Source organism: Taudactylus pleione, unplaced genomic scaffold (genome assembly GCF_031769625.1).
Source record: "Taudactylus pleione unplaced genomic scaffold, aTauple2 ptg000711l, whole genome shotgun sequence".
Classification (NCBI taxonomy): domain Eukaryota; kingdom Metazoa; phylum Chordata; class Amphibia; order Anura; family Myobatrachidae; genus Taudactylus; species Taudactylus pleione.
Genome location: NW_028285113.1, coordinates 11,246,466 through 11,265,199, shown reverse-complemented (window position 1 = coordinate 11,265,199; position 18,734 = coordinate 11,246,466). Strand labels below are relative to the sequence as shown.

General features: G+C 44.5%; 1 protein-coding gene across 3 annotated transcripts in view; it reads left to right on the top strand.

Moving 5' to 3' along the window:
* Positions 1 to 18,734, top strand: part of CWF19L2 (CWF19 like cell cycle control factor 2) — a 190,736-nt gene that overhangs the window by 131,093 nt on the left and 40,909 nt on the right. The gene's annotated exons all lie outside the window — the stretch shown is intronic.

The following is an 18,734-nucleotide window of genomic DNA, read 5'->3' as shown; positions in this document are numbered from 1 at the left end:
CTGATTCAAAGAAGGGCCTGGAGGCCTTACCTTTCAATGGGGAATTACTATTTGGTCCGGACTTGGACAAAATTGTGGATACCCTGGCTAAATCCAAGTCAGCCTTCCTCCCTTCGGCGGAACTGCCTGCTAAGGTTTGGAGTTCGGCTTTTCATTCCTTTCGGGTTCAGGGGAAGGCGAAAGGTCAGTCCTTCCCGAGACAATCTGAGAGTAAGACTGCCTCTAAGACCAAGAAGCAAGCCTGGAGTGCACGGCGCCCTTCTTCCAAGCAGGAAGATAAACCTGCGGCCTGATGGGACGGGCCTCCCTCTGGGGGACCTCAGAGTGGGAGGCCGACTTCTTCTATTTGCCCAGTGCTGGCACAATACCACCACGGATGCCTGGGTTCGAGAAGTGGTCTCCCAGGGGTACGCCCTGTCTTTTCGGTACAGACCACCCCACCAGTTTTTCTGCACTAGTCCTTCTCAGGACAAGACCAAGGCGTTACGGATTCAGGAGGCTATAGAGTCCTTGCTGAAAGCAGGGGTCATTGTTCCCGTTCCTCAATCACAACGAGGGACGGGGTATTATTCGTCTCTGTTTCTGGTGCAGAAACCCAATGGTTCTCATCGCCCTATCCTCAACTTGAAGTCTCTGAACAAATTCCTCAGGGTTCCCAAGTTCAGGATGGAGACGTTACGTTCCATCATTCTGGCGATGGAACCGGGGGATTACATGGTGTCCCTGGATATCCAGGACGCCTACCTCCATGTTCCGATAGCACCTTCGCACCAGCGGTATCTGAGGTTCGCTATCCTTCAACACCACTATCAGTTCCGGGCGCTACCCTTTGGTCTCTCCACGGCGCCGAAGGTGTGGACGAAGATTATGGCGGTCATGGCCGCACATCTTCGGAACTAGAATGTACGGCTGCTGCCGTATCTGGACGACCTCCTGTTGCTGGCGAGCTCCCCAGAGGTACTGCTTCAACATCTCCACCTGACGATCGCTTGCCTGCAAGCACACGGGTGGTTGATAAATTGGAAAAAGTCCTCCCTGATTCCATCACAGCGGATGGTTCATTTGGGAGCCCTGCTGGATTCGCGTCAGCAAAGGATCTTCCTGACTCCGGAGAAGGTCGCCTCCCTACAGCTGCGGATACGCAGTTGCCGCCTGTCGGTCCATTCGGCTATGAGAGTTCTGGGGTCCATGGTGTCGACATTCGACATGGTGGAATTTGCCCAGTTCCATTCCCGGCCCCTGCAGGGGCTGATTCTATCGGAATGGAATGGGTTACCTCACCGGATCCGCTCTCAGGTGCTGGTGTTGTCTCGGACGTTCGGCAATCTTTGGCTTGGTGGCTTCAGACAGCTCATCTGGTCGAGGGGCGCCCCTTTTGGATCCCGGACTGGGTCCTGCTCACGACGGATGCCAGTCTCCGGGGTTGGGGGGCAGTGACCGGCTCATTGTCTCTCCAGGGTCGTTGGTCTGCGGAAGAAACTCTTCTTCCCATCAACATCCTGGAACTGAGGGCTGTATACAGGGCCCTGCAGTCGTCCGGCCCCGCTCTTCACGGAAGGGCGGTACAGGTGCAGTCCGACAACGCCACCACGGTGGCGTATATCAACCACCAAGGAGGAACTCGCAGTCGGGCAGCGATGTCGGAGGTGTCTCGCATCCTGACTTGGGCGGAGGGTCACATTCCAGCGATCTCGGCGGTCTTCATCCCCGGAGTCCTCAATTGGGAAGCGGACTTCCTCAGCCGTCACGACGTGCATCCCGGGGAATGGTCGCTTCACCCAGAGGTGTTTCAGCTACTCGTGGACAGGTGGGGACTGCCGGAGCTGGACTTGATGGCCTCCCGTCACAATCACAAGTTGCCCTTTTACGGGTCAAGGACAAGAGACGCAGGCGCAAGTCTGGTGGACGCGCTGTCGGTGCAATGGACGTTTCACCTGGCGTATCTGTTTCCTCCGATATCCCTGCTTCCTCGGGTTCTGCGGAAATTCAAGCAGGACGGCGGCACGCTAGTGCTGGTAGCTCCGGCGTGGCCCAGACGTCCTTGGTACTCCGATCTCAGGAGCCTCTCCATCGACGCTCCGTACCTTCTTCCTCAGCGTCGGGACCTGTTGTCTCAAGGGCCCTGTCTTTACCCGGTTCTGGGTCGGCTGTCTTTGACGGCGTGGCTCTTGAGACAGCCGTCTTGAGGTCTCGGGGCTTCTCCAGTTCGGTTATTGGTACCATGCTCAGGGCACGCAAGCCTGCTTCAGCACAGATTTATCACAGGGTGTGGCACACTTACTTTCAGTGGTGTGAGTCCAGAAATTATGATCCTCAGGTGTTCCGAGTTTCTAGGGTCTTGGAATTTCTTCAATCAGGATTGGACCTCGGCTTACGCCTTGCGTCTCTGAAGGTTCAGGTTTCCGCCTTGTCTGTGTGGTTTCAACGGCGGATTGCAATGCTGCCGGACGTTCACACCTTTTTCCAAGGTGTTCTCTGGATCCAGCCTCCCTTTGTGCCTCCTGTGGCTCCTTGGGACTTGGCGGTGGTTCTACGGGTCCTGCAGGGTCCTCCGTTTGAGCCTCTTGAGTCGGTGGAGCTCAAGTGGCTGACATTTAAGACCGTTTTTCTCCTGGCAATTGCTTCTGCCAGGAGGGTGTCTGAATTGGGGGCGCTTTCCTGTCGCCCTCCTTTCCTGATTTTTCACCAGGATAGAGCGGTGCTCCGCACTCGTCCTGAGTTTTTGCCCAAAGTGGTCTCGAAGTTCCACATTAATCAGGAACTTGTTGTGCCAGCTTTTCAGTCCCCTGATATTTCAGCTGGTGAGACTTCCTTAGATGTGGTCCGGGGGCTTAGAATCTATGTGGACCGGACGGCTTCGGTTAGGAAGTCTGATTCCTTGTTTATCCTCTTTGGTTTTCAGAAGAGGGGTTGGCCTGGCAACAAACAAACGTTAGCCCGTTGGCTTCGTTCCGTTATTTGTGAGGCTTATGCACAGGAGGGTTTACCTGTGCCAGCCTCTGTTAAGGCTCATTCCACTCGTTCTGTGGGTCCCTCTTGGGCTGCTAGACGTGGCGCTTCTGCTGTTCAGCTGTGTAAGGCGGCCACTTGGTCTTCTATTCAAACGTTTTTGAGGTTCTATGCGTTTGACACCTTCGCCTCTCAGGATGCATCCTTTGGGCGCCGGGTGCTCGTTTCAGCACAGGAGCGTCCCCGCCCTTAGTTGAACTGCTTTGGGACATCCCCAAGGTCAACCCTGTGGACCCCCTATGGACCCTGAAGTAGAAAACAAGAGATATGGTAAGAACTTACCTTTGTTATCTCTGTTTCTACGAAGTCCATAGGGTCCACAGGGCGCCCGCCCTGACGCACCTGGCTTCAAATGGGCTGTGTGGCTGGTCACCGGTTTTCCGTCTCCCATTGCTGTGAGTATGGTTTCTTGTGTGTTCCAGTCTTCCTTCTCTCTTCCATAGTCTCCTCCGGCCTAGGCTGCTTACCAACTGAGGTGCCTGTGGCTCGGGGGCGAGGTATAGAGGAGGACCCAAGTGCATCCTGGGAGCTAAAAGCTTAACTGTGTGGTGCCCATGGATCCTGTTCCAGCTATAACCCCCAAGGTCAACCCTGTGGACCCTATGGACTTCGTAGAAACAGAGATAACAAAGGTAAGTTCTTACCATATCTCTTGTTATTTCTCAGCAGATCAGTGCTCATGCGTGTCTCCCACGGCCCAGCAGCCACACTGCATATCTATACTATATCTGCCTGTACTCTGCATATCTGACCTTCTAGTGCTCTATACAGCGCTCTGTGGTTACAATGCCTGCAATGTGCAGACAAATCGCTTTCTGGGGGAGGACATAGATATGTGTAGTCAATGCCTTAAAAACACATTGATACCAGCTCTTGACAGACCTGGATTAAGGGGCCTTTATTATTGTCTTTTTATTTTCTGCATTTACGACTGTGTTACCAGTCTCCAGATATAGTTTGTGCTGTCTTTTATCTTAGGCAACGTAAATGAGCAATCCCGAGTCTTTTGGAAATGTCACAGTTCCCAGAACCCCCTGCTCTTTGGTTGTTCTTTTATTTATAGAAACTCCCAAATGAGTCCACCAGTCCTGCGGAAATATACTATATAATGAGTCGCACTGCGCAGGTGTCGAAGTACATGACCATAGCCGCACACTGCAGTGAGTGACGGGGGGCGGCAACTTGGAGTGTTGGATTAAAATGCAGGAGTGTCACATTCTGCTTCTGCGATCCCGTACGCAAGAAACTGGGCTCTCCGTTAAGGCGGCCATTCTGAGTGACCATAGACTGACTCAAGGAGTCGATGTTTGTATGATCTGCGTCCAATGCTACATATGTGTACGCACTTGCGGACAGCTGCGATTGGCTCTTGTGGGCGTCTCGGTACAAGACCCGGTGGCATATTTTCGCAAATCCACGGCTGAAAAAAACGCAGCTGCGGGAGCAATAGCATTCAACTCTGAATCAGGCCCTATGGTAACAAGGTGCTGATGAATGGCAACCAGTAAGCACACTGTGTCTGGTGGTCCTCTCTCCAAGTGACTGGTCTGTGGCCCTTATTCAGAGCCGGACGATATAAAAGAGCGCTCGCTCTGAATCTTGGTGGGTTTTTTTGTTTTTTTTTTAGTGTGGCCTCCTGGCCGCTCGCATAGCTGTGAGCGGCCAGGATGATGGTGGCGATGGTCAAGACTATCGCGACCATCAGGGCTTGCGATGAGACCCTTGTGGTAGGGTCTTGTGGCCGCAAGCCCCAGAGAGCTTCTGGCTCTAATAGAGCCGGAAGCTCTCCCACTGACATCACTGGTGATGTCAGTGGGGCCAGCAACAAAACGTCAGGCTTTCGCATGGGAACGCCTCCGTTTGTGAAGCCACCCCCACCCCGCCACGCCTACAAAACGGGGCGAGCTGTCGATCAACATCGACAGCCGCACCTTTTGTAGTGAGCCACGGAGCAAGAGAATTTCTCTAGAGCACTAATGCATGGCTGTAGCTGGTCCTCCTCCCAGATACAGCTTTCAGTGCAGGGTTTATATTGGCATAATCACATTCTGACACCCACTCACTAAGGCAGCCTCTTAACAAAAGGTAATTTGTATATGGTCTCTGTATTACTAGACGAGCGTTCTACTGCGGTGGCCAGCTGCTATCTCTGCTCACTAACCAGGGATGTTTCTTATTTCTAAAAAGGAGTGGCATCACAGGGGCGACCAGAAAACACCCCTATTTCACTATGTTCCTAACAATTTCATGTAAACTAAGACAAACCGTAAGAACAAGGAACATTGCTTCTACAATAGTTTAGGTTTAGAACATGGGTAAAACCTATGTGATATATTTATTACAACTTGAAAAGAGTTGTATACTGTACTTTGTAGGCAGCACTGATCATTCCTTATTACACAAGGGATAGAAACATAGGGGGAGTGCAGTACCTACATAGATAATGTTTCCTATTTCAGATGGTTTTGTAACTTTTTTAATTTTTTTCTTAAAAATGTTACTTTAAAAAAAAAACAAATACAGATGTGTCCACATACACCTTACCTATGTGCTCTACAAGTGTGCCTAATATATTAGAGGAGGACATATTATGACGTACATAGGGGCCAATTCAATTAGCTGCGAGTAAGTGCGGCTATATGCCGCACTGAAGAGGCTCAATGATTTTTGTTCAGGCCCATAGGGCTGGGAGGGGGAGTAGTTGTGGTGCCGTTGCTGCGTTTCCACTCCATTACCAAGGCAACTCGACCCCCTCCCCCATCGCGGATATTTGAATAGACTCCATAGAGGACACATATTAGAGAGCGTATAGTAAATGAGTAGACACACATTAGGGGTACATACAGGGTTAGACTGGCCCACAGGGGTACAGGGGAATTCCCCAGTGGGCCCCACTGTCTGGGGGCCCCACTCCTTCCTCTAGGTGTCAGGTTCCAGACTGTCCACTCAAAATATACATTGTTACTCTATTAATCAATTACCTGGCAGTTACCTGGTGGAGCAGGACCACAGATAAACATGGATGCTTGGCAAGCTTCTATGGAAACTATGCCAAACTTTGCCAAATGGTTAGCCAAGCGGCTGTAGTGGCTGGTCACACCCCCTCTGGAGGCTGACCGCACCCTTTAAGTATGGGCCCCTACCACTGCATACACCCGGTGGGCCCCTCATGCCCCAGTCTGGGTACATAGTATGTAGGGTGATAAAATAGGGGAGTATATAAGGGTATATACACCTTAGATAGTACATAGTATATAAGGGGTTAGACACATTAGGGAGTACATCTATTCTATAATCCTGTACGCTGGGAAACGTACACACGCCCTCCCCTCAGTGAGAGCTGGAGGGAGGTCCTGGTTACCTGGATACCATGCCTGTAGAAAGAAGGTCCCGGGCCCAGCTTCTCCCCTGCTCTGAAAACATCCCCCTTCCAGAGATGGGCCAGACCAGGTGCTCACACCTTCCCCCCTAGTAACTGGAGCAGCCACCATACACCAGGAACCAGCGATAGAAGACAGCCACAGTCCTTTTAGGTTTCTCACTGGGGATGAGAGTTACTAAGCCTTGGAGACTGATAAAGTACCAACTAATTAGCTCCTAACTGCCATTTTTCAATCTCAGCCTGTATCATGACCGTTAGGAGCTAATTGGTTGGTACTTTACCTCTCTCCACTTTCTCTCTCCAAGGCTTATACATCTCCACTTGGAAATGTACAGTTTTCTTATTTCTGATCAGCTCCACAGTTCCACTAATGTTTGTGCAATTATCAGTACTGGTTGAGTCTCCCATATCCAAATATTCCGAAATACGTAATATTCCGAATATTTTTAGTATGACTGAGAAAGTGAAACCTTTGCTTTCTGATCGTTCAATGTACACACACTTTTTTTTTTTTTAAAGCACAAGATCATTAATATACAGTATACAATAACCTTCAGGCTGTGTGTATAGGGTGTATATGAAACATAAATTAATTTCACGTACAGTATATACACAAACTTTTTTTGATGCTCAAAATTAGTAAAAATATTGTATAAAATGACCTGCAAGCTGTATGTATAATGTGTATATAGAACATAAATGCATTCTGTGTTTAGATTTGGGTCCCATACCCAAGATATTTCATTATACAGGTTGAGTCTCCCATATCCAAATATTCCGAAATACGGAATAATTTTGGCATGACTGAGATAATTAAACCTTTGATTTTTGATGGTTCAATGTACACAAACTTTGTCTAATGCACAAATTATTAAAAATTATGAAAAAGGCTGTGTGTCTATAAGGTGTATATAACACATAAATACTTTGTGTGTATATTTGAGTCCTATTCTGAAGATATTTCATTATGCTATACAATTATTCCAAACTACAGAATATTCCGTTATCCAAAATACCCCTGGTCCCAAGCATTTTGGAATGGGAGACTCAACCTGTATCTGCTCTAATCTTCATGCTGTCTGCGATGGAGGACACGGGAGGAACAGCGGAGATGGGTGGAACAGGGGGAGCAGGATTATAGGAGTAGGAAAGAGAAAAATCATATAGTTGCATCACATATTTATTGTATAATTTGGGCAAGATATACAAGGTTAATCATTGTAATCGTAGTATGTAAACTAAAGCCTCTACACATGCCACCTGTTTTGTGCAGATTTAGTTTTAATGTGGAAGGCACACAATAGGCTTAGCTGAGCTATGAGTTAAGCTGGCAATTAAAGTAGAATTAAGGAAGTTATTGTCATTTTGTGCAGGCTTCTGTAGGTAGAGAGCAAGCTATTGTTTGCACCTAATCATTTAATCATCCGCCCCAATGGGACTTGGAGTATGTGGGACGTTTCCAGCAATATTCCTGTGCAGAGCAATATCAGGGCAATCGGACCTCTGCTCAGTCCTAATCAGCGTTATCTAATCTGACGTGTTAGTCATAGCTTTTCAATTTCATTATATTTATGCATCTCTAAGACTTCTATGAAAAACCGTATTAATCAAAATAAGTATTACACAAGGATTGAGGTGGTTTATTATGTAACGGCACCAATTTACACAGCACTGTACAGAGAACCCGGGCCTCATTCTGAGCCACACTTAATGGCGATGTTCGTAGAGTTGAGCAATGATTCGGTACTGCGCGTGCTCATACGTCGCACAGTGTGTACGCAGAGAAGTGTTAATTTGTTTTTGTCAGAAGCCAATTAACCCTCCAGTATGTTTTTTGGAGTGCAGGAGGAACCCAGAGCTGTCAATGGAAACCCACGCAAGCTGGGAGAGAACATGCAAACTCCACAAAGATAGGCCTTGACAGAGAATTGCATTCATGACTTCAGGGCTGTGTGGCAGTAATGCAAACCACTACGCCACAGTGCTCAATAGTTATCACACATATATGCACTGCTATTGTATTTCTAGTTTTAGTAAAGAGAAAATATAGTTGGAGCAGTGTTTTTATATTCTTTTTGTTTAATTGATAGATAAATCATATTGGTGTAACATAACCTTTTTTATTCTTCTGCCTATTGCATCTATTACAGGGGTAGGTGTTACATTTATTATCCTTTTATTATTATCCTTTATTTATATGGCACCACAGGGGTTCCGCAGCGCCTTACAATGTACATAAACAAATGAGCACACAAGAAAACAGTTAACAGCACAAACAATGCAGGACAGATACATGATTAATACATTGCTGCATAACACTTAGATAAGCAGCAGGGTGTTGGCAACCAAGGGTGGGGTACTGTTGTATAATTAAGTGAAGGAGAAGCACATGAGGGAAGAGGGCCCTGCTCGTGAGAGCTTACATTCTAAGGGGAGGTGGAAGACAGACAGGGGTGACACAGATGGGCTGGATACAGGGTGACAGTAATATAACATTTATGGAATGGTTAGTTTAAACTTTAGAGAAAAAGACAATGAGTTGATCAAAATTGCACCAAGCCTCAAGATTTGTGGGCCACAACCAAGGTCCATTTGAGGGGTCATCTTGCTCTGTCGTTTGCTTATCCACTCCAACTATGCCATACCAGATTGCATGGGGAGATCAGGAGGGATGTGAGCAGCATTGGGGATCCAGGTACAGGCACAATCCATAGGCATGTTGGAAGTGTGGTGGTACATTAAAACAGTCCTTAATAGCAGAAATAGTTGATTTGTTAATTTCTCCTTCTGTTCTCCTCCTGTTTAACTCCTAAATAACTCCGGCTTCAATTTAAAAATTCCAGTTACACTTCAAATTAGGGATGTGCAGGCTCGGATAGGTTCCAGTTTGCACGCCGATTTCGGATTTTTCTCTCCAAAAAAAAGGAACTCAGAAAGAGGCAAAACGTCATCTTGCATGGACAAATATCATCATTCCTGGACTTTGTGATGATGTTTGTCCATGCAAGATGACTTTTTGCCTATTTCTGAGTTCCTTTTTTTTGGAGGGAAAAATCCGAACTCGGCGTGCAAACTGGAACCTATCCGAGCCTGCACATCCCTACTTCAAAACTAAGCACTCTTGCAAACGCAGCCTTGGCTTTAGCAGCTTTAGATATAAGTAATAAGTATGGCTGAAGCCAGGGGTCCACACTGATTCTACCCCTCCCCTCACACCCTCCTCAAACAGCAAAGGGTCAGCAAGCAAATAAACAAATAGTGAGAGGACAACCCACAAACACAGATACAGAGTCATTTCCTGCCTTGGTACAGATTTAAAACTATATGAAATACTCTATAGTTAAATTACCTAGCAATTTCAAAGACATTTCTTGGCCAATGTAACATTATATATCTAATTTATGAAAAAACAGAGTCCATTAGTCATCTCCATAATGCATACTTTCCAACATTTATAAAGGCAAAATCAAGATCCTAAAGGCTCATACACACTGTCCCATAAATTGAACGATACGGACGATAACGTTATCGTTCATCACGTTCAATATCGTCCAGTGTGTATGCAAAATATCGTTAACGATGCACGCTTCTCCTGAACTTGCAAGGTAACCTGACGATATAGTCAGGTTGTACATGGTCAGGGATGAGGGTGGGAAGGGTCACTGAGCGATATCGTTCAGTGTGTATGCGCAATGGCTTTTCTGACAGGAAAAATACTTAGATATCGCTCATGGAGCATATCATCAAGTGCGTATGCGACTTAAGTCCCACCACAGATCCGCCCCAATTTGAGCCGACACAACCACTTTCTATCCAATCATGCCTACTGATGTTAGAGCTCCGCCCACTTTGATGCAAATTCCACCCCTTTGGAGGTCTGTGAATTTGGAGTGCCATGCCAGATCGTGATATGTATAGTAATGTAATTCATTTCATGTGAATTGACAGGTTCTATGTGTCTTAGTGATGCCACGTAATTTAATAGGCTGCTGCTTCTATCTCAGTGATGTCACTGGCTCTGTAAGATTATATTCCTACTAATAACTTTTGCTAAATACTAAGATTTTTTTTTTTTTGCTTCTGTCTGCGCTTTCCTATCATGCCTTTATATCAGCAATTTGTTTATTTTGTTCTCCGTATGATACGATGCAAAGCTACTTTCTTAATGACTGTTGAATCAATGCGCAGCATGCTGTGTTTTATTCAAAGTCCGCAATGCACAGAAGTACACTTAAGACACAGAGCAATGTATATTAATAGCATTAGCTGTAGCTGCAGGAGGAAACGTACAAGCCAATAATTTAAGCTGGCCACACACTAGACCAACTTACATCCAACCAGCCAACTTGTTGATTGGTTGGAATGAAAATCTGGTAACGTATGGGAGTAAATGATGATCAGCAATTTTCTCCTAAATGCCAGAAAACAGATGAAAATGGTCGTTCAGACAAGTTTGTTTAATGTTTGATCTAAACCAGTGGTTCAAACAACAGTTTTTGTCCATTTTCCAGTGTTTGGGAGCAAATTGCTGATTGTATTCCTTACCAGATTTTCATTCCAACCAATCAACTAGTTGGCTGGTTGGACAGATAATCTTTAGATGTGTGGCTAGCTTTAGACATCTGAATGTGGAAAATGTAAGTGTGCACTAATTTTACTTATAGCAAAAAAGACGCACCCTGCAGGAAAAGCTGAAACTGTCATTGTTAGAAAGTTTTTTGTTTTGTTTTTTAAATCAGTGGCTAAATAAATTCTTCCCCCACTTAATGATGGAGAGGGGACTCCAGAGTACCCCCTCCAGTAGCAGAATACTCAGAACTATGCCTCATCTATTCATCCTCTGCTTCCATTAGCAAGCTAGAAAAAGTATGAAACTTCTAAAAATTATATTCAGCAAATATGTCTTTCTAAAGTAAATGAACACGTACAGAGGTAGTTGATGGTAATTCATAGAGAGAGGTTCACGAAGGAAACCTGAATCCTTAGTTTGTGAAACGTGTATTCACAGACTGGAATACATTCAGTCCAATTTCAAGGACAACCGGAATTTGAATGGTTCACCAGCAAAGAACTGCACGGTGAGCAATCACTCCTAAATTGTAAAACCTAGTTATGTCCTTTTACACCGATTATCCTGTGAAACTTGTCTTGTTCGGTTTTACATTTTTAATATAAATTACAAGCAATGATACCCAATTACAAATGTGTAGTATTTTTCATGATTACTGAAATCTTCGCTATGATACACTGCCTGCTTATTATACAGTATGCTGTGTATTATGTACTGTCTGTCTAGTATGACAGTCTGTACTGTCTGTCTAGTATGCAGTCAGATTGTCGAGACCAAAATGTCAAATGTTCTGTTGTTGACATGGGCAAAATGTTGACATAGTGAAAATGTTGACAGTACGGTTATGGTTACCAATAGGGTTAGGCTTTAGCTGAAAGCTGACTGTCAACATGACCATGTGACTCTCGCTATTCATGTGTCAACATAATATACTGAAATCGCCTGTCTTTTATATACTGATTGTGCGACCACCATACAGACCTCCACTTGTACCTTGGGTCCCGAATTTGATGTTCAAGGCTGTTAAGTGTAAAACACTGTTTTCCCTGGTTATCCCCACAGCTCAGAGGGTGTCTGAGCTGGAAGTCCAGTATGAATATCTCCTCTTTTATGAGGCTAGGGCTGTTCTTTGAACAAAACCATCTTTTCATCCTCAAGTGGTTTCTCTATTCCATCTCTATCAGGACATTGTGATTCTGGCGTTGGGTAGAAGTCAGTCCACTGAGGAAGAAGGAGCTCTTCACTCACTGTTGCTGTCAGAACTTTGGAGATACTGTATATGTCAATAGAAAATATGAGTATAGGAAAGCAGATGATCTATGTTGCCTACAAACAAAAGGTTGACTTGCCTCAGAGGCTACATGGTTCTCTTTGGGGGATTCGGCGCACTTACATTGAGATGGGGAGGCCTGTTTCTTACAGTGTAAAAGCACTTTTTACCAGATCAGTGAAAGCCCCCTGGGTGACGGGACATGTTCCTTTTGCACAGTAACTGTGTCAGGGATCCACGTGGTCTTCAGTTCATGCTTAATATATTTGCAGATAAAGATAGCAGTTTTGGTTGGAAGGAGCTGCACCATTGCCGTGTAAGCTTTGCCATCCGAAGGGGCAGCTTTGACATGTCCCCCTAGTCCACTATTCCCCAGTTGGGTGAATGAGATAATTGGACTTTTTGCAGGTTTGTTGTTAATGCTAGAGGCAGCCTTCTGATGTTGATCTGAGCCATATGATGAACGAACACACACACACACACACACACAATGATATAATGAATTTATGTTAGGACCGGAGTACATTTATGGAGAGGGGACATATTGTTGTATGTGTTAATATTAATACATACTTTTCAAAGAGTTTAATGATCATTTCTGACCTACTGTCCACCAAAAACTCTATTTATTCTTTAGGACCACCTGCTTCATTAATTTTCGAATCTCAATTAAAGAATGCCCGCCCACAACACTACTTTTCTCATATTTAATATTTAGGTGCCTAGCCGCCAATCTACAAAGGTCTTCACGTTGTTTGTGAATTGGTCACCCGCACAGGTGCTACTGTCTTCATTTGCTTCTCTATTAAAAAAAAAATAGTTTTTGAGAGAAATAAAAAAACTTTTGGAAATGACCTTAGTGAGTTTACTTACACATCGCAGGTATGGATAATTTGTAAATTATATAAATAATAAGGGGCCACTTACGAAACTGGGTAAGTGCAGTTATTATTTACAGTGTGTCATGTGCATGTTTAAAAAAAACAAACAAACTTTCTTTTTTTAGTGTAATGGCCTGAAATAGGTTGTTCCATACAGTACATCAACCATCCGGTCTATCCCAAAAGGTTTGACAAGCAGTCCAGCCTGGGATCTCTGTGTAGGTCATGGTTAGACGACTCCATCTCCAGGGAGGCTCCTGTACGTTTCAGGTTCAGTTGGCCACTTACCTGGAAATGCCAGGACTGTCAGACATGTCTTCAGTAGAAGAAGAAGTGGCTCATGGGCTTGTTTTATTCTCAGATGTGGGGATTTTACTGTCATGCCCTGAAGTTCAGTTCATTGACTTTAGGGCTTAAGGGCTCAATACTTGGTGACTTGATCAAAACATAAATTGGTTTTTAACAGTTTTCATATTTCTGTTTAAAAAGTTACAAACTTATTTTTCTGCTTAAAACCTAGTGGTTAAATAAGTTTAAAGCAGAACATTTACAGATTGAGATTAAAAACAATTGTAAAAGCTGATTTAAATGAATTAGTATTAATAATAATATTATTATTAATGCCAAGAGCTACACATGTCTTAATGAGGTAAAACTATAACAACCAGAGTTATCATACATTTGTTAGGTTTCTGGATGTAAATTTTTTTTTTTTATTATTATTTGCCATCAAATGATACGTTTAATTTGAAATAATATCTCATTTTGCGGGCATTATTAAATTATTATTTTCAACATAAAAAAAATACTACACCCACCTCACCTCTTTCTGCTGAACAGAAGGAGATGAGGGGAGGGGATGTAGTCCCCTTCCCGGCGGTCGGGATGCTGGTGCTTAGAATACTGGTGCCGGAGTCCCGACAGCAGTCAGAATCCTGGCTCCAGAATCCCAACCCCCGGCACCCCGACTGTAAGTGTTAGGGGAAGGTTTAGGGTTAGGCACCAGGGGGAAGGATAGGATTAGGCTGTCAGGGGGGAGGGGAGTAGGGTTAGGCTGTTGGGGAGAGGGTTAGGGCTAGGCAGCGGGAAAGATGGGTTTGGGTTAGTACACTTACCTTCCTCCGTCGGGATTCTGACTGTCGGGATCCCTTAACCAGCCCTAGGGGAAGTCACATTCTAAAATGATGCTGCAGCTCTATTGTAATGTTCCAGAACAGTAAATGTTCCGTACTGTGCACGGGACGCAGTCAGGAAGCCGATGCTCGAAATGCCGACTGCTGGCTTCCCGACTGTCAAATCCCTCAAGGTACTAATGACAGGCATCGAAATCCCGATGCCTGTCATTAGACCTAAGCCAGGAACCCGACGCCCGGCTACGGGGAAGGGGGGGTTAGGGTTAGGCACTAGAGGGGAGGTTAGGGTTAGGCAACCCTAAGGGAGGATTAGGGTAGGGGATAGGGTTAGGGGTACTTACCAAAATCAGCTGTCGGGATATTCGCCTTTGCGGGGCTTCTGCTGTTGGGATTTTAACTGTGAGGTGGTATTACATACTGATTCCCTGTGCACACAGAGTATAGTATGAACAATGTGCACAAACTACAGGGCCAGTAACCTGCCAGCCTTTCTAGGCTGCCCTAACATCCAACTTTTCTTGCTGTCGATGTCGAGACTGTCCCCAATAATTCACTTAATCCTGTGGTGCTGTAAAGTAATTAGCCTAAAATAAGATCGGATGACTTTATGAGAATATAAGAGGACTTAAAAACATACTTGCAGAATTTAGTTTGCCTAAAGTTTATATCATCTTTGTAATAGATAAAGTGGTTAAACAAAAATATAATAACACATTTGACTTGAATATTAAACAAATACATAGAGAAATAGATGTCTTGCTACATATTAGCTCCATACGCCATGTAGTGCGCCCTACTAGTCGCGTTGTGCTGTGGCGTATTGAGTCACATCGTAACATACTGAAACGTTGGAAAAGCCGTAGAGTGTAATACAGCTTTCTGTCCACCAGATGTCGCTTTTCTTAAACTGCGCATGCGTAAAAAGACACTGCAATGTCGGTAGTACCACCAGCTGATTGTCTAACTGAAGCTGTCATTCGGTACGCTATAGTCATAATGGATCGAGAGCTGTAATTGAGTGTGTAATAAAGAATTAAATCATTCGGTGTGCGAGTCCTAATTCTAAGTCTAATCCTATGTTCTGCCATCATTATTACAGCATAGTATGCTACATACATGTATCGGCATGATAACAATTAATTTTAGAAAATTCAGTGACAGTGCGTCCTAGTCACATTGCATTGCGACTTAGATGCATTTTTGGCAAAAAAACCCGCAAAACCCAGGCGCACAGAAAGAGGCTGTTTGTCGCAACTACAGGACACATCTGTATACTGTACATGCTTAAAGGAGCTTGAACGTGATCATGTTAATTAGCTGTTTAACTTTCCTTTATATAGTTTAAGCATAACACATTTTTCTTTGCAGTTGTTGTGAAATTTAGAGGGGGTTGGGTGGGGATTGATTGGTTAAAGCTGCCTTTGAAAGATTTGAAAGCTCAATTAAGTGTACAGAAATTTAATAAGCTTGCCGAAAGAATCATGTTTTCAGGGAACCTTTGAAGGTTTGTATGCTAGAGGAAAGTCTTGCTGTACGAGGGAGGGATAGTCACGGAACGGAAGTCCTGAAAGTGGTACTGGGAGGAATAATGAGTGGAGATGAAAGGGACAGATCTTGGGCAAAGAGAAGAGATCAGATTGGAAGATTATTTGATACGTGAAGAGATGTGTATTGGTGCAGTTGTATTAATTACTTTTTATGTTCGTAGAAGTAGTTTAAAAATTTAGGAACTAGCAGCGTAGAAGCACTAATTCTCAATGTGGGATATTGAATGAATTCCATTTTTTGCAGTGTCTAGTGCAAGACATGCATTTTCTGTAATTATTTCTTAAACTTGTATGTAGAGAACAAAGGACCATTCAAAAATGACTTGACTGACCCCTCCATTTCTATTAACCACACATTGTTTTGTTAACAGAAGTGGAGGTATCGGGTACTGTAGATTTTATAGATTTAAAATTTTTGAGTCTGAAGTTGCGAGAGGACATGCATGACGTGCTGGTAGAATGATGGCAAAGCCAATCAGAAAGTCATGGTGGAACATCCAGAGAGGATGGATATCGGTGTCCTCCTTTATAAAGGTAATACTGAAAACCAAAGCAGAATATTCATTTTCTAAGAGAAGTGGTATAAATACAGAAGAGCAGAGGGCCTAGGCCTGAGCTGCATCTGGAGAAAGGGTCACTGAAAGAGCAGTTGGATAATGAGGATGAGATGAACGGTACACTATGTCTTAAGGAACACACCGTTTGCATGAGTCGATTAGTTGGCATAAGTAGTCGACAGAAAACTCAAGCAAGTAATGGCCTCTAGATTTGGCAGCAGTGAAATCGCTGACCACCTAAGAGAGTACAGTCTCTGTGGCGAGTTGGGAACAAAATCATGGCTGACGAGAGTCCAGAACGTTGTGCGTGAAAACACCGCATGTGGGGCAAATGCATACCAGGAGCTCGTAGAGGGATGGCAGTTGAGAGATGGAAAAGTAGTCTGTAGGGAATGAAGGAACACTGGAAAGAGACCAGCGGAGAGGGAGAGATTAAAGATATTAGATAAGGTTTGCACAGGCGCGTTTCTATAATGGGTGCATGGGTCCAGGGGGTCTCACACCGCACACAATGCACCCATACTTTTTAATACTTATCTCTCCGAAGTCCCTCGACGGCTGAAGAGGCGCTACACAAAACGCAATCGATGCAGCCATTTTCCCGGTAATCTGCGCATGCGCAGTAGACTCTGGGCACTTTCTAGTGCTCGGAATCTACTGAGGCTGTCAGTGCGCCATGGCCGCCAGAGAGAGGAGGGGGCCCCGCACGAGGAGTGAACACGGGCCCCCTCCTCTCATGATCTTCTGTGATCATGCCCTGGCTGGGCATGATCACAGTAGATGGTGAATGACTGGTTCGTGAGGAGAAATGGTCGAGTGGACAGCAGAAGGTTGGGAGGAGAAGAATAGGATAGAAACCAATAGCATTTATGAAATGAGGGTGTCAGTGGGTGCAGGGAAAGAATTAATCAGGCTGTCAGGACAGGGAAAACCCTTTCATATGTGATCTTGTGAGTTTTGTCCTTGAAGTAGGAAGCAAGATCTTAGGTAGTGATGGTGGTCAGAGGTATTGGTGTGGGAGAGTTGATAAGAGATGTACATGTATTGACAAGGTGCTTAAGCTTGGTATACACTGAATGATGTGTCATACCAGATCCTGGGCACACATCAGAACTAGGTAATGAACAACTGAACAATCCCTCGTTGCGTTGTACATTACCTGCAACGGGGCCGCGTGCGATACCGTCCGGTTCAACGTGCAGCACAGCCACCCGGCGATACCGCATGCTACCGCAGGAGCGCGCATATTGACCATACACACTGAGCGATGCGGCCGATATATCGTTCCGATTCGGCCAGAGACAACATATCGTGCCGACATCGTCTCAGTATGTACTCAGCTTTAGAATAGTGAGTTGCCATGAGAGATTGGAGACATTTGGCCATACCCATAGTATTTCAGCAAAAGTTGTAAATACCAGTGTACTATAATTGAGGAATTACAAGATTTAATAAATTAGAATTACAACATTTTTGCTGATAACCGCCTACGTTTCCCGGGTTTCTTGAAGGCAGCAAACTTCTATTTTGTGTCATGGCTGAGAGTAAAGTGGTAATTGTCAGTGTAAGTGTGACCATGACAGGTTTTCATGTGATAATCTCCATTGGTGAATACTGCTTCCGTAGTGTCCTCCTTACAGTGTCTTCAATTTGTGATTTTTCTTTGTGGTTGGCACCAGGTGCATTTTCTGACGTGTGTCCTGTTTAGGACGGAGGACAGCAGGTGAATGATTTATTCTGAAGGATGCTAATAACAGTAAGCCTTATGGACAGCATCACTTTTGGCGCTCAGTCCTGGAATAGAGCCTAATACATTCTAAAGGAAACTTATGGCAATGAAGAAAATAATTGAGAGCAAAATACATTTTCTATGAATATCTATAGTGGGACGATAGTCGTCCGTTTCAAAGTCAGATGCCGTCAACTGCCAAGTGCGAATTTTAAACCAACAGTTTTAGCTAAGTCTGTGTTCTGTTTTTTTTCTCCCATTTGCGATGTTAAATATACCCTAAAGGTGCATACGCACGTAATGAGTTTTTTGAACGATTTGTCGTTAACGACGTCTTTATTGTTCAAAAAATCGTTCAGTTTCTGAGTTATAACGATGAACGATAATCGTTCAAGCCCACTCCCGTTTGTAGTTATGTTTCATCGTCCATTTCAGACTGTCCAACATGACGATTTTCATTAAGGGAAGGAACATTTTTCGTTCATCATTGTAAAAATCGTTCATTACACTTCAAAAAATTGTTCACTTTTTCAAGGGAAAATCTGACAGAAAATCGTTGGTTACAAAATCATTACGTGTGTATGCACCTTAATACATTACTTTGTTCTTTAAGTCAGTTTTTTCTTAGTTTAAAATTTTCAATTGGTGTCTCTTTT